Here is a 15,248-nt window from a genome sequence, read left to right as displayed (position 1 = left end):
TTTTAGACACTGCATTTAATTTAGAATCTCTTATTCTACACTCTACGACCCTCACTTGGATTCAATATTATGTACATCCCGTTCTACATATACAACAGAAATCATCCACTATTTTATAGGTAACTGAAATTTATATTTACCTATAATCTTGTGTTCAGTACATGTCGTATAACAGCGCTATATATATGAATATTTATAGATTTTTTCATAAAAAAATTAAAGATAGCTATATAATATGCGCGTGCCAAGTGTCAAAAGAGTTCATCACTGAACTTTTCTCTTTCGAAATAAAGCACTTATTTAAAGGGATGGTGAACGAAAGAGTAACCGAAAGGCACCACACTCAATTGCTTTCGTTCCTTTTTATCTCTCCTTTTCCTGAACTCGTTCGGAACTTATTTCAGCACAAGGTTTCGAAGCCTGCCCCTGCATATAGCATCAGGTCAGAAAGTCGGAACGAAACCTAAACGACGGGACAATCATCTTCTGTCACAATCACCCGCGCACATAATACACTCAATGTGATCAATTCGGTGTCGACCACCAGATAGATAGACACAATTAATCAGAAATAAATTACAGGGTCACAACAGCAGACGTAAAATGCACAAATGATCGTAATCTTAAGTATACTAATAAGGTACAAACATATCAAGACTTATCTATAAATAAATTTTAACAAGTATAGATGTTTACTATGTGAAAAATATATTCTCATGTTTAAAAAATCTCTAAATTTGAAATAGATTTGCTTTTTAATTAAGACACTCGTCGTGTTGAAAGCAAAAATTACACCCTGTAGCGTGTAGACATAGAAAGTCGGCTAACAAGTCTTTGCGCGTTACTTGTAGACTGTCGATGGGTTGGGCGCCGCTCCTTAAGTTTTAGTCCGAAAATCGGGCGTGGTTTAATGCAAAACAACGATTCCACGTGACGATTTTTAAATCCATTGATTTACTTTTAAAAACTAAATTGTACTTTACTTGTGCTTTAAATTTGTATAATAAACTTTTCTTCCCTTCTAGGTGATCTTTAAAATTTGCAGTATCTATAACATATAATAGTCGCTTTAACGTTCTTAGTTTCTTTACCTAACCATAAATATAATATGCCTTTCATTCTGAACTAAAAGAAATACTTAACTGCACTAATCACGTCCTCCTGCTTTTTATTTCGAAGTAATCAAAGTACTGGTGCGCTGTCTGTCGAAACAAACTATGGATAGTAAAAATGTTACTTGCAGATTCTGAATTAGCCTACACGCATTTCAAACTCCTTTCGTTTTTAAACGTTGGGAGGCGCGGTGGCGCGCTCAGGTGCTCGGAAACGCGCATCTGTACCTAGAAGAGCGAACGCACTCTCACATTCACGCACGCGCCGCCTTATCGGAGATACCGGTTTTTTGGTTTTTGGTTTTTTTTTTTCCCGAGTTTCTTTACGTGCCTGTCGCGTGTTTTAGTATGTCTCCACCAGTGTGAAGGAAAGCTGACCGTAGAAGAAGAGCGCCTCTGAGCAGCTGTATAGGTAAGTGTCGAGCTCGTGTTTGGATTTTCTGTCTCCTCAATATGACGCTTTGCCCATCGGCGTGTTTTACTTTTCTACTCAGTTATCGGAGTTCGACCGGTCATGTGCAGTATCGTCGAACCAGATACTGTTTAAGTAGGGCGTGAAAATCCGGTAAGTCTAAGATTGGGGCGAATGGATGCCGGTTAACCCACCAGAAAGGATCGTCTAACAGCTTTGGGATAACGCAGTTTGTTTCACCATATTCGCTGAACTGAATTTATTTTTTTTATGTGAGCCTAAAGTTTCACTGGACACTTTGTGCTAACATATGCCGTATCTGGGTGCAATTTTGCTGCTTGATAACCAGTTTGTATGTTGAGCGTGCCTTGCAGTTTGTAGACAGACGGACACCTCGTACGTCGGTTTGAGTGCATTGAAACCAACGGGCAGCATGACAGCCTTCAGGTTTTGAATTCCTGGCGACCCAATGGGGCATGCTGGCGTGTCCAAGGGGACCAGCGACCACTGTTACTCCCTATGGAAGCATAACGAAAAGTAATCATTTTTGGCAGAGGTAGAAAAGCTTGTCCTGCGGGAAGCAGGTTTTTGTTCCAGCTAACTCACCCGTCAGATGTTTACACTATACAACTGGCCTTGTTAAGTTAACTCATAGTTAAAAGAAGTCTGTTATTGAGGTCACTTTTTTGTCAGTCGATGCCTTTTGTTTAGCAGACTCAAAAGAATAAATCGTATTCATTAGTTAAGCCTTTGTTCTATTTTAACTTCTAGGGATCTGTCTGAAGCTGAGACTATGATTCAGAATAGTCATGTGATCTCGAAAGGCCAATCCAAATCTGTGCTGTTATTTTGCAGAATACTCTACTGGGTTAATCTAAATATGCAAATAACTAGTAAAAAATTACATTTATTTCCTTATCTGGTACATTTATCCAAATCGACTTACAAAAGAGTAAACGTCAGTCTGGGGTACTGCTTGGGGACAACTGTTACAGGACAAGCTTACAAAATCAATCATCACAAGTGTAGGGCTCAGAACAAAATACAAAAATACAAAACCAAAGAATTAATATTAGTCATACAAATTCACCAGTCAAGAACCTTCAAACGCTTCTTAAACACTTTGAGGGAGTCAAAATCTCAAATGGGGGTGGGGAGCTTGTTCCACCAGCCAGGAGCTACACATGAAAACAGTCTGGATTGAGATTTTCTGCCACACAGAACTGGTATCTCCAGACACTATTCATCTGCAGTGGTCGAGAAGTACCATAGGGTCTCAGTGTCTCCATTTATATAGTTGCCAACCCATTGTCTGCTCTGTAGTCCAGCATCAAGGGTTTGAACTTAATATGCGCTTCTACAGTCGGCCAATGTAGTGATCTGAAAAGAAGATTGACTTGTGCCTGTGTTTACTGATTGAACACCAGATGTGCTGCTGCATTTTGAGTCCTCTGTATTAGCCTGGTGAAACATTCTGGTACTCCTGCCCTTGGAGAGTACAAGTAGACCAGGTGTAACAAGACCAAGCCAGGACCTGGGGTTGTGCTGCATACTCCATCAGATCCGGTGTGACAGAATTATAATAAGCCAAGGTGTCAAAAGCAGTTTCAGGTAGTCTGGCTGAATGCAATACAAACCAACAACCACTATGACACCACAAGATAGCAATTTGAAATACTTGCTCCCAAATATATTTGACTGGCTACAACCAATTGGAGGACGGAACACTATATGAAGGTACTTTCGAAAAGACCATCCATCCTTTCATTTTGTAACCCATTTATCCAGTTTAGGTTTGTGGGAAGCGAGTACATTTCTGGGTAGCAATGAGCCAAGAGCGGCGTTTGGGGGTGGCAAGTGAGGCAACCGCCCCAGGCCCCAAGCGGATTTGTCAAGTTATATTCTCCAGTATATGTGTATGTATGTATGTGTATATATTTTTATATGTTTATTTTTTTATGTTTATACAGTACAGGCCAAAAGTTTGGACATACCTCCTCATTCAATGCGTTTTCTTTATTTTCATGACCATTTACATTGGTAGATTCTCGCTGAAGGCATCAAAACTATGAATGAGCGCATGTGGAGTTATGTACTTAACAAAAAAAAGGTGAAATAACTGAAAACATGTTTTATATTCTAGTTTCTTCAAAATAGCCACCCTTTGCTCGGATTACTGCTTTGCACACTCTTGGCATTCTCTCGATGAGCTTCAACAGGTAGTCACCTGAAATGGTTTTATTGTTCATTCATAGTTCTGATGTCTTCAGTGAGAATCTACCAATGTAAATGGACATGAAAATAAAGAAAACACATTGAATGAGGAGGTGTGTCCAAACTTTTGCTGGGGGGTATGACCAAAATTCTATATCACGGTATTTTTCAAAATGATACCAGTTTCACGGTATTTTTTCCCATGCATGAGTGATTAAGTACATTTTCCACTGCAATTACTGGCTAAGAATAACCTATTCCACTGTCATGAGAATTGTACATTGTACAAAAAAAATTTAATGTGCACACAAGTATTAATACGGGTTTGCATGGCCCCATAACGTGATAGTTTTCAAGGGGGTGGCACTAATGAAGAGAAAGAATCACATTGCATGACAGTTGCAGTTAAAATATAGAACCTTTTTATTGAACTCATTTTGCAAACAACTTAAAATGTAATTTTCACAACATATTGTCAACCATCCAAAGAGGCATTTAGACTTAGTAAAATATCCAGAGGTGCTTGTCAAAAGTTTTATTGTGCTGAACATGTCTTAGAAAAGGAATAAATAGTAAATATTTTTTGTAAATCAACTACACTTTCTGTTAATGTTAACATTCTCTGTCCACTGACACATTAAAGTGACTTTTTAAACAACTTTACCATCATTAAACTGCATAATATTTAAACTAATAAAAAACAAAAGTGCAACTTCCAGTAATAATACTATTACTTCAAGACTTCAAGCCCAGGTGTATTACACAGTATTCACCAAATAAAAATAAAATAAAACAAGTGCAGCTTGACGATGACATCTTTACCAACTGAACCATCATTTAGGCAAATTGCATTAATGTGGACCTTGATTTAAGCTAAGCTATATACATAAATAATAAAACTACAACTTGCATTTATAATGGTATTTGTGGTATAGCCCTACGGAATCATATTAGGGCCACGATGATAAAAAAAAAAAAAAAGCTATATGTCGAGAATAAAGTCGACATGTTGACTTTATTCTCGACATTTCGACTTCTTGATGCTTATGAACAATCTTGATGCTTATGTCGAGATTAAAGATGACATTTCCACTTTATTCTCATAGTTTATTTTATAATTAAAGTAGAATGTCATAAACTAAACTTCATCCTAAAATCAATGTTTAATTCACTACATTTTCTCAAACCCCGTCATAAGTTAATGTAGCACATTAAATGCTTTGTGTTAAGTGTTCCCTGTCCCAGCTGTTAATCACTATGCACTTCTTAAACTGACTTCCTCTACACTAAGAGGAGACACAGGCAGCGATCAACGCACAGAATACATTCACTTCATGATATTCCTGCTCTCTGAAAATTTAGAATACTAAGATGTATACTTGATATCATTTTCATGATGATATGCATTAAAGCAGGTATTAAACATGCATGGTAGTGTGGCAGTAGTGCTGCTTCCTCTAGGTAAGGGGTCCCAAGGTGTACGTTCAGTGTAGAGAACTTTACGGCAGGTGTGACGAGGCTCCAAAAAACTGGATGTATGGAAGGGTATCGCACAGGTTTAACTTAAATATTGTGTAAATGTTGGGTTCGTGATCTGGTGGTCGGAGACATGAACACAGAATTCAATGGATGTTCTTCTGGACGGGCTTTCTTTATTGCATGTGTGCTGTCTCTGTCTGACGTACCAAACCCCCGGTTCCTATACTTCCTTTTTCTTTCTCCACATAACCAATCGGCACATGATAAACGTCTTTGTGAAATTAAATCTGGTTATAAACATAGACCACCGAGTGTTCAGAACTTTAAAAAAAATCTTCATTATACATGTTTATGCCATCCATTCAGGGTTGCACCCATCCCAGCAAGCATTGTGTGCGAGGCAGGAGCAAATCCTGAACGCCAGCACATCGCAGGGTGAATACAAGAAATAGATACATTAGCAGGGTCAATATAGCATAATAAAACCCCACATCCTACATGACTTTGAAAGGAAACTGAAGCACGCCAAGTAAACCCACCAGAAAAACATGCAAATTCAAGGCAGGGTACACCCGAGACCCCCTTGCTGCGAGGCAGCAATGCAACCTCCACGAGACCGTGCCCCCACATGATTAATACATGCTTTAATGTATTTCATCATGAAAATTATATCAAGTATTTATCTTAGCATTCTAAATGTTCAGGCAGCAGTAATATCATGAAATTAATGTATTCTGTGTGCTGCCTGCGCCTCCTCTTAGTGCAAGAGGAAGTCAGTTTAAGAAGCATGTAGTGATTCACATGGTTTGGGAAACACTTAACACAAAGCATTTAATGTGCTACCTAACTTATGACGGGGTTTGAGAAAATCAAGTAAATTAAATATTCATTTTAAGATGAAGTTTAGTTTACGATGTTCTACTTTAATGACAAATTGCGAGAATAAAGTCAACATGTTATCAAACTATTACACAGTACCCAGGTACATTACACAGTATTGGAAAAAAAAAAAATTATTCACAGATTTGAACATGATGGTCCACATCCGACCTTTTAAAACCAAAGTATCTCCAGGCAACTGACGTGACTCCTTTTTTTTCGGCAAAAGTTCTTTTGTGTCATCATGTTCAACTTTATCGTCTGCTACAGCTTCAGTTTCAGAATATTCTCTGTCCATTTTCACGGTGCAATACCTCCAGTACCGCATGTACTGTACTGCGTTGCATATGTGTTTAGCGGTGTAGCAGTGAAAAAGGGCCCCCGTGCAATACCTCCACTAACGCATGTACTCCATTGCATACATGTTTAGCGGTGTAGCAGCAAAAAAGGCCCCCCCTTAAACAGTTTCCCGCTGCACCACATTCCGAACGTTGTTTAGGCAATTTAAACCGGTGTTGCGATATAAGAAAAATCCATATCGTGAGAAAAATAAACGGTATCATCCGGTATACCACCCAGCACTGAAATATATATATATATATATATATATATATATATTTGAGATGCTTCTAAAATGGAACCCTTTTAAAATCCCTCTTCAAGGTCAAATTCCGTACATGTACGTCTTTGAAAACATTCCATAGTCCATCTTCATTGCCCGAAAAGGGTCGCCAGTATAATCCTTTCCTAAAATAGGTATAGCCTATTAGCCGCTGGGTTGGCTTCTGTTTTGACTTGGGAACAACTGATGGCTTGTCACTTATGATTCATTCGTGTCCGGAGAGTCTACCATCATTTCTTAGTCGTCTTTGGTTCAGTTTGCTTCAGTAGGCCTAGTTGAAACAGTGCAGGAAGTGTTTGGTAGTGGAACGCGCAGCAACATTTTATTACTGGTTTAGCCGTATCGCTGTTGAGGCCATGAGTGGAAGAGATTATGGCACACATTTTTAATAGATAATATTGTTCTACTTTGATAAAGTCTGTGCAAAAATTTAGCTGAATATGGTTATGAGAAAATGTGGTGTATGGTAACATTATTTTTATTAAATTCACAAGCAAGTTTGTACAGTCCACACATACTGGTAACAGCATTTGATGTGACTGGCCCTGTGTGGGGTTGGTGAGCCCTAGGACCCGCACACCCCTAAGGTCACCTCTGCAAAGAACAAAATATGGGAACCAACCATGGATGAGGCCACCAGTCATTCACAGTTCACTCATTAACAGTCGTTTGCATTGTTATTCCCTAACATTTACAATTTTGGGATGAAAGTGAAAAGCTGGCATCATCAACATTGGTTTTATATCTTGTTTCCAGGATAAACTCAGGTTGGCAGTTTTACCCCAGGTTCCTCTTCACCATTGATTTCAATCCTGTGTATTGGCATCTGTAAGCTCCATTTTCTTCATACTGTATGTTTTCTAACTTCATCACTCAATTTCTTTGGCGTACCTATAGGCTTCTTAACATTGACTGATTGATCAAGACTTTGCTTCACCCAGTCGTCATCTTTTTTGCATCACTTGCACATACCACCTAAGATGGCACATCTGCAAAAGACATTTATAGGTTTAAAAGACTCCCTGCTGCATCGAATGACGATCTGTCTTTCATTGTCGTGTCACATTTCCATCTTATCACACACATCTCCGTTCTCTCTAACTTCCTCAGATGTTCGGATTTTAATTCCCAGGTCTCCCTACACGCATAAGCATAATAAATTCTCCCTTTCATTTTTAGTGAAGTCATCTTGGTCTTTAGTAATTTTAGTACTTCTCTATAAACTTTTGCCAACTGCCCCTCAGTCTGGTGGTCTCTGCTAAATCTACCCTAGCAGTACAGCCTAGCATATTGTGAAGGCAGAGAAAAACTGGCATACCTGGAGGAAATCCCATTTAGACTCGGGGTTAACTTGGAAATTCAACAGAAGCTGAAATTTGAATCCTGAACTCCTGTAGTTGTGCCTCCATGTAGCTCCTCACCAAAGGTAATGCTTGTAATTTTTCAAAATTATGAATGACATATAGTATATCTAACCCTAACCCTAATTCTAGAGAATAGTTTTTTGGGGTGTGGTGGAGGTGTAAATTTAATACCCCTTTAATCACAATGTAGTGTCTACACTAATATTTATTTATTATATTTATATAAATATAAAAAACAGGCATTGTTTTCAAGGACTTCCTCCTGCTTAGTAAACAAATAAGCCCAGTCAGTTTAATCCTTTATGAAAGGGGTTACTGTGGTGACTGCTCCCAATGGTTTAAAGACAGGTAATGAACCAGGAAAACATGTGCAGAACATCCAGGACTGGCATATGATTGGTGCTCTGTGATTTAAAGTTCGCTGTCCCGCAAATGAAAGCTAAATTATACCCTCCAGCTATTCATTATGTAAAGTAATTTATTAAAAAAATGAGTAAAAGTGGAATGCACAAAGAAGAGTGGCAGAGTGCCTGGTTGCCCTTGGCTGGTCAGTACTGGACTTGAGAGATTTATCAGATGGTTTGCCAAAGAGCTGTAAAGACTTTGTCTAGTGAGCAAAAATTAAGGCACATTATTCTGTGACCTTCCAGGACTGGAAGCAGGCAGTTGTTGCAGGGGAATTGTCTTTGAAAGTGTAAGAAAATTATAGTCCCATTTTCTGCTGTCTGTATATGTATATGTGTGTGTGTATGTATGTATATATATATGTGTATATATATATATATATATATATATATATATATATATATATATATATATATATATATATATATATATATATATATATATATATATATATATATATATATATATATATATATATATATATATATATATATATATATATATATATATATATATATATATATATATATATATATATATATATATATATATATATATATATATATAGTGTGTGTACTGTATATACAGGGTGCCCCATATTTATGTATATGATTGAAAAAGAGTTATTGTCAGGAAACTACCAATGTTTTTATTATCAAGTAACATAATGGAACATGAACATTAAGAACCTTAAATGTTTTTTCATCCCCTGTTATCCATGGTGTGGTCCACCAATGTGCTATCCAGATCGATACACGCCTGAAGACGAAGAGCAACATTGTCACGGGCGGCTTGGCACATCTGTACTGGTATCCTCTGAAATTCTTCTGTGATAGCTGCACTAGCGACAGTTCATTCGCTGCCATTCTGTATTCGAACACAGCAGGGGCTGCCCGGTCCAGCACATCGTTACTCCTATTCTCAGGCTACACAGTGATGCCATTTACGATACTTTTCGCGCAGTAGTTTACAGTAAATGCTACAGCCTGTGAAACCTCATATACTGTACATAAATATGGGACTCCCTAAATGTGTATAAAATATCAGATTATCCATATTTTTGATTTATTTATATGGTACATATGTTTTTAGAGTCTGTTTCAGACACATCTGACTAGTATTCCCGTTGACTACTCATTCAGATACGAGTTCAGGCTTTAAATTCCTTAACTGGTTGATTTTGTATTAATGATTAGCTACATTGTTAAAGACCTTCAGAAATATTAATTTAGAAATACGTAAGCCACAAAATACAAGGATATTTGAGTAGTGTAAGTCAAACCACATATAAAAGTGTACAAAAGTATGCAGTAGTGTATTTGGACCACGGGCATCATAATAGTAGATAGCAGAGTGCAACTTGCACTCATGTAAATGACTTGGTACACCCCCTGAAATGCTTTTTTTCTTTTTTTAACATTTGTGGACCTAAGAAGATTTGATTTTTATTTAAGCAGTATCTAGATAAATTTAACATAATTATTTGACTGTGTAGCAGTTTATTCTGTGAAAAATGAACAGATACTTTCTCACCACAGACAGAAATGGAGCGTAGGTCTACCCTTGGCTCTAATAGCTGGTATTGCCCCTTTTTCCTTCAGTAGCAGAAACCACCTCAAATAATCATTTCTTCTACCGTCTAGCAGCCTCTGACTTTGACTGGGGGACAGTTTCTCCCACTCCTCCATGCAGAACATTTCCAGCTGTGTGATATTTGAGTGTTGTCTTGCACACATACCCCATTTCATATTCTCCCCCCACAACATCTTGATGGGATTTAGATCCAGACTTTGACTTGGTCATTCCAGAACCCTCCACGTCTTTCATTTCAGACATTCCTTGATGGATATACTGGTGTGTTTATCGTCATTGTCAGGTTGTAAGTCCACTTTTTGCATGTCTTCTGACATGCACGTTGACATCAACACTGGTGAGAGCTACTTGTTAGTCCTGTGATTAAATGCTGGGGTTCTTAGAAGCTTCTCTCAACATCTTACATTCTGTTCTGATTCTGGATGTGCTTGAGAGGCCAGCCTGGACAAGTTGTTTAAAATCTTATCCACTTGTTGATGATCTTCCACATAGTGGAGTGGTTGATTTCCAATTATTTGGAGATCTTTTTAAATCCCTTCCAAGACTCCTTGGCATCTATAACTTTCTTTCTGAAGTCCTTGGATAGCTATTAAGGCATGGTGATAGCATACAAATCAAACTAAATGTTGGAGGTTTTAATAAGACCAGTTCCTCCAAGATCCTTTTTAAAGTTATTCAAATTATTTTCACCAGCTTTGGTGCACCTGATTCTAATTTTAGGTGTTTGAGGTAAAGATAAATGTATGGGTGGACTTTGTTTTAAAACATGCAAACTTTGCATTTCTGTTTATGTAAATTATATGGCGGACTACAAAATATAAACATTGCAAAATATTTATCACCTTTACATAGAGTTATTGTTTAAATTAAGATAGTCTCTTGATATATCTACATATGATTTTAAAGAAAAAAACATTTCATGGGGAGTATTTACTTGGGGGTTAAGTTTCTTAAGCTGCTGGTCTGAACTTTAATGTTGCAGAATAACCTGCCAGAAATGTCTTCATTATGCCAAGATTTAGTGTGTCTCTCCATCCAGCTATTTCTATAGTGATACTGCTTAATTAGGTTTTAAGTTTTGTTTTTTTTTATACTTCGTATATAAATCTTTGAGTTTGGTCAGTTTTCTCACAATGGTGATCTTCCATAGAGAAGGGTAGTTGTGTGCTTATCCACTTTACCATCCCTCAATTTAGAAGAAGCCCTCCGTCACAATTCTGTCCCATTTAGTACTGTACAATATAGAATTGCTGCTTTTTCTGATGTGTAGCATTTGGGCAAAACATTTTCCACCAGTATTGATCTTCATTCCTCTTTTTGAGCACATATATAAATTCTTGTTCCACTGAATACTTTTTTTTTTTTTACTATCAAATATTGCGCTTCAGGGTAGTAACTGCTACTACTTTATGGATCCAGTGTCCTGGTTCTGAATACTGTACCCCCTTCTCATTGTCTGTGTGGAGTTGTTGCTTGTTTTCTGTCTTTGTCTTCATAAGGTTTTCTTCTGACACTAATCTGTGTCCAACACAGCCCCAAACCCCACACACCTTTAGAGAGGTGTATCCCAGCAACAGTATGCGGGCATTGTAATGGACTTGTCTTGTCCAGTGCTGATTCCTGTCTTATGCCCGGTGAAGCTATCGTAAACTTCAGATCCCAACCTGACAAATTGGATTAAGTGGGTTTGAGAATGTTTTGTTACATGACACTCCATGTTATGCCCAATCTTTTTGACTTTGGTGGGCAAAAAATAGTAAAACGTTATGCTAAGCTTTAACTGGGTGGCCTGACTGATTCAGCATTTTGGGGTCCTTGTCCACTTGTCTGTGTCACAGTTGTGTTAGGTTAATTGATGATTCAGAATTGGCCCGTGTGTGTGTGTTCATGTGGACCCTGCAAATGACTAGCAGTCCATCTAAATCTTCCCTAGACAGAACTCCATTTAATCACATCACTATATCAATTTACACACTAACCAATTAGACACTTTTTGTGATACACCTATGTGAAGAATGAGTTGTATGCATATTTTTCCTTTGAACGGCCTGAACTCGTTGGGTGATGTGCTCATCTAGGTACTGAAAGTACAGTACAGAAATGTGGCCCAGTGGTGACATCTGTGTCCTGTCATTATGTTTGAGCTTTACTCTGAATACTTTAAATTTATCTCGTACTACAGATGCTTGATTAAGTTGAGCTCAGATGATCAGGGAGATCATTTCTTTAATTACATTATTCTGATGAAAAAGCCCATTGGTACACTGTTGCATGGAAGGGATGCTCCTGACGAACAAAAATGGGTAACACTTTAGTTTAGGTACTGCAAAAATACATCCATTACTAATTTACTCTTGTGTAGCAAGACCTTGATAAAGGCTACTTTTGGTCTTCATATCCCTTTAAAACAACATCATTTATTTATATGGCATGTCTTCATATAAATGATGTAGCTTAAAGTGCTTTACAATATTACAAATGAAAAGTTTGTAAAAAAATATAAAAATAAGATTAGTCAATGGTAAGGTCTGATTGCCAGGAGAATGGAAAACCCACAAAAAAACTCTAGATGGCTGCAGAAAAAAAAAAAAAAATCTGCAGGGGTTCCGAGGCCACATGACCACCAAGCCCCCCACTGGACATTCTGCCTAACTTAAATTATCTAAATCAGTCCTGATGGTTTTCAGGTTTCATGTGGAAAAATCAGATGATGATGGTTCATCAATGTAGGGACATCACGGTGCTTTGATCAGGTGGTGGTTTGCACAGATCACCACCACAGAAAACCGGTAAAAGAACAGCAGAGAATAGTAAGAATTAGTATGGATTTTGGAGACATAATAATTAAATACATATACAAAATATCAGGTTTGCACCAAAATGAAGCTATAAGAAAGCCATGTTTAAAATAATGGGATTTTAGCAGTTTTTTTTTAAAGTTCTCCACCATATTAGCCTGGTGAATTTCTATCAGTGAGCTATTCCAAATATAGGTGCATAACAGCCGAAGGCCGACTCCCCACTTCTTTTAAGTTTAGCTCTTGGAATTATAAGCAGACACTCATTTGAAGATCTAAAATTACAATTTGGAGTATAAGAGAGAGAGGCATTCCGAAATATAGGATGGAGCAGATTATTTAAGGCTTTGTAAACCGTTAGCAGCATTTTAAAGTCAATTCTAAATGGCACACATGGCCAATGTACTGACACCAAAACTGGAGAGATGTGCTCGGATTTTCTTTTCCAAGTTAAGATTCTAGCAGCTGCATTCTGGACTAGTTGCAATGCATTGTCTCTCTTTGGGTAGTCCTGAGAGGAGTGTGTTCCAGTAATCTAGTCAACTAAAAACTAAAGAGTGAGATAATTTCTCAGCATCTTGCAAAGTTATAAGGGATCTAACTTTTTTGTTATATTTCTTAAGTGGGAAAAATTCTATTCTGGTAACCCTGATTAATATGTGATTTAATTTTCGGATCAGAGTCAATAATTACCCCTAAATTCTTTACCTCTGACTTGACCTTTAAGCGTAATGAAGTTTATTTCTAATATCCTCACGATATCCATTTTTGCCAATCACGAAGATTACTGTTCTCTCCTTCTTTAGTTTGAGAAAATTGCTACTTATCCATTCAGTAACACAAGTAAGACATTGGGTCAGTGAACCAAGAGAGTCAGGGTCATCAGGCACTATTGATAAATACAGTTGTGTGTCATCAGCATAGCTGTGGTAGCTCATGTTATGCCTTGAGATAATTTGACCTAATGGAAGAATGTAGACCGAAAAGAGCAGTAGACCCAGGAGAGATCCTTGTGGAAGACCATATAGAAAATCATATGTCTTCAAAGTATAATTACACAACTAACTAAGATTTTTCTACTTGTCAAGTAAGACTCGATCCAATTTAAGACACTGCCAGAGAGGCACACCCACTTACTAAGGCAATTAATAAGAGTATTGTGATCAATGGTATCAAATGTGGCAGTCAGATCTATTACGATGAGAACGGATAATCAGCCTTTATCTGCATTAACCAACAAGTCATTTACAACTTTTAACAAGTGCAGTTTCTGTATTGTGATTTGTTCTAAAACCTGACTGAAACTTGTCAAGAATAGACTGTTTATTCAAGTGATCATTTAGCTGCGTAATGACTGCCTTTTCTAGGATTTTACTTAAGGTAGGCAGGTTAGAAATGAGTCTAAAATTGTCAAGATTATTTTTCTTGAGCAGGGGTTTAACAACAGCAGTCTTAAGACCAGTCTGGTAAGACCCCCGTATCTAATGATGTATTTACTATATCAAGCACACTATCTATTAGTACGCCGGAAAATTCTTTGAAAAAACTAGTTGGTACTGGGTAAAGGATGCAGGTGGAGGGTTTCAATTGATAAATTATTCTGTATAGATTGGGTAATTCTATCCTGGTGAAAGAATTTAATTCACTCAATATAGAATACTGGGATTTAATAGGCTTCGTATTAGGGGATGTGCTATATTATTTATAATATCATTAATTTTGTGGTTAGAAAATATAGTAAAAGCCTCAAGTTTCACTAGAAGTTTTTCGGAGGCATTCCATAGAGTTACCCAGGTTTAGTAAATAATCAAAGGCAGAGAATAAAACTCTTGAATTACTGGCTTTGTTATTTATAATTTTAGAGAAGTAGCACTGCCTCTCAATATGGACTAGGTCGTTTCTTTATCTCTGTGCAGTGTGGCGTATTGATATGCCAGTAAGATTACTTGTTGAGAAGGATTCACAGGCCTTATTGTAAACCTGTAATTTCAAGAGAAATGTTAGTTAAGCCAATTCAAATCTCTCCAAGGTGAAGTGCTGTTAGTAGGTCACATTGCAGAAGAGAGTAAAGACTTGACTGTTGCTTTGTGGTATGAAGACCCAAAGAAGTGTATGTTAAGGTCTTGTTGCATAATAGTAAATGAGTAACAGATGTGGTTTAAATAAGGTTTACCCAAAAATGTTAAGATATTAGTCAAATGTTGGTCTAGTCACATTAGCAAGGCATCAAATGCCACCCCTTATTATTATGACTCCACAATCAGCTGGGTTTGTTGACACCCGCCAGGGTAGATCCATAGACTAATGGGTTCAATGTCTGCTTTCCCATCCGCATGAAATATCAGACTAGGCAGTGTTTATTCAGTCCAC

The 15,248-nt window shown here is 37.4% G+C and overlaps 1 protein-coding gene across 1 annotated transcript in view; it reads left to right on the top strand.

Moving 5' to 3' along the window:
* Window positions 1–1,227: 1,227 nt before the first annotated feature.
* Window positions 1,228–15,248, top strand: part of tjp3 (tight junction protein 3) — a 72,194-nt gene continuing 58,173 nt past the window's right edge. Inside the window, exon 1 of the mRNA XM_039766712.1 lies at window positions 1,228–1,524. The gene's annotated coding sequence lies outside the window, so the exon portion shown is untranslated. The remainder of the gene's footprint in view (window positions 1,525–15,248) is intronic.

This window comes from Polypterus senegalus, chromosome 10 (assembly GCF_016835505.1).
Source record: "Polypterus senegalus isolate Bchr_013 chromosome 10, ASM1683550v1, whole genome shotgun sequence".
Lineage (NCBI taxonomy): Eukaryota > Metazoa > Chordata > Cladistia > Polypteriformes > Polypteridae > Polypterus > Polypterus senegalus.
Note: the sequence above shows the minus strand (reverse complement) of the source record. Positions and strands in the feature narration are given on the sequence as shown.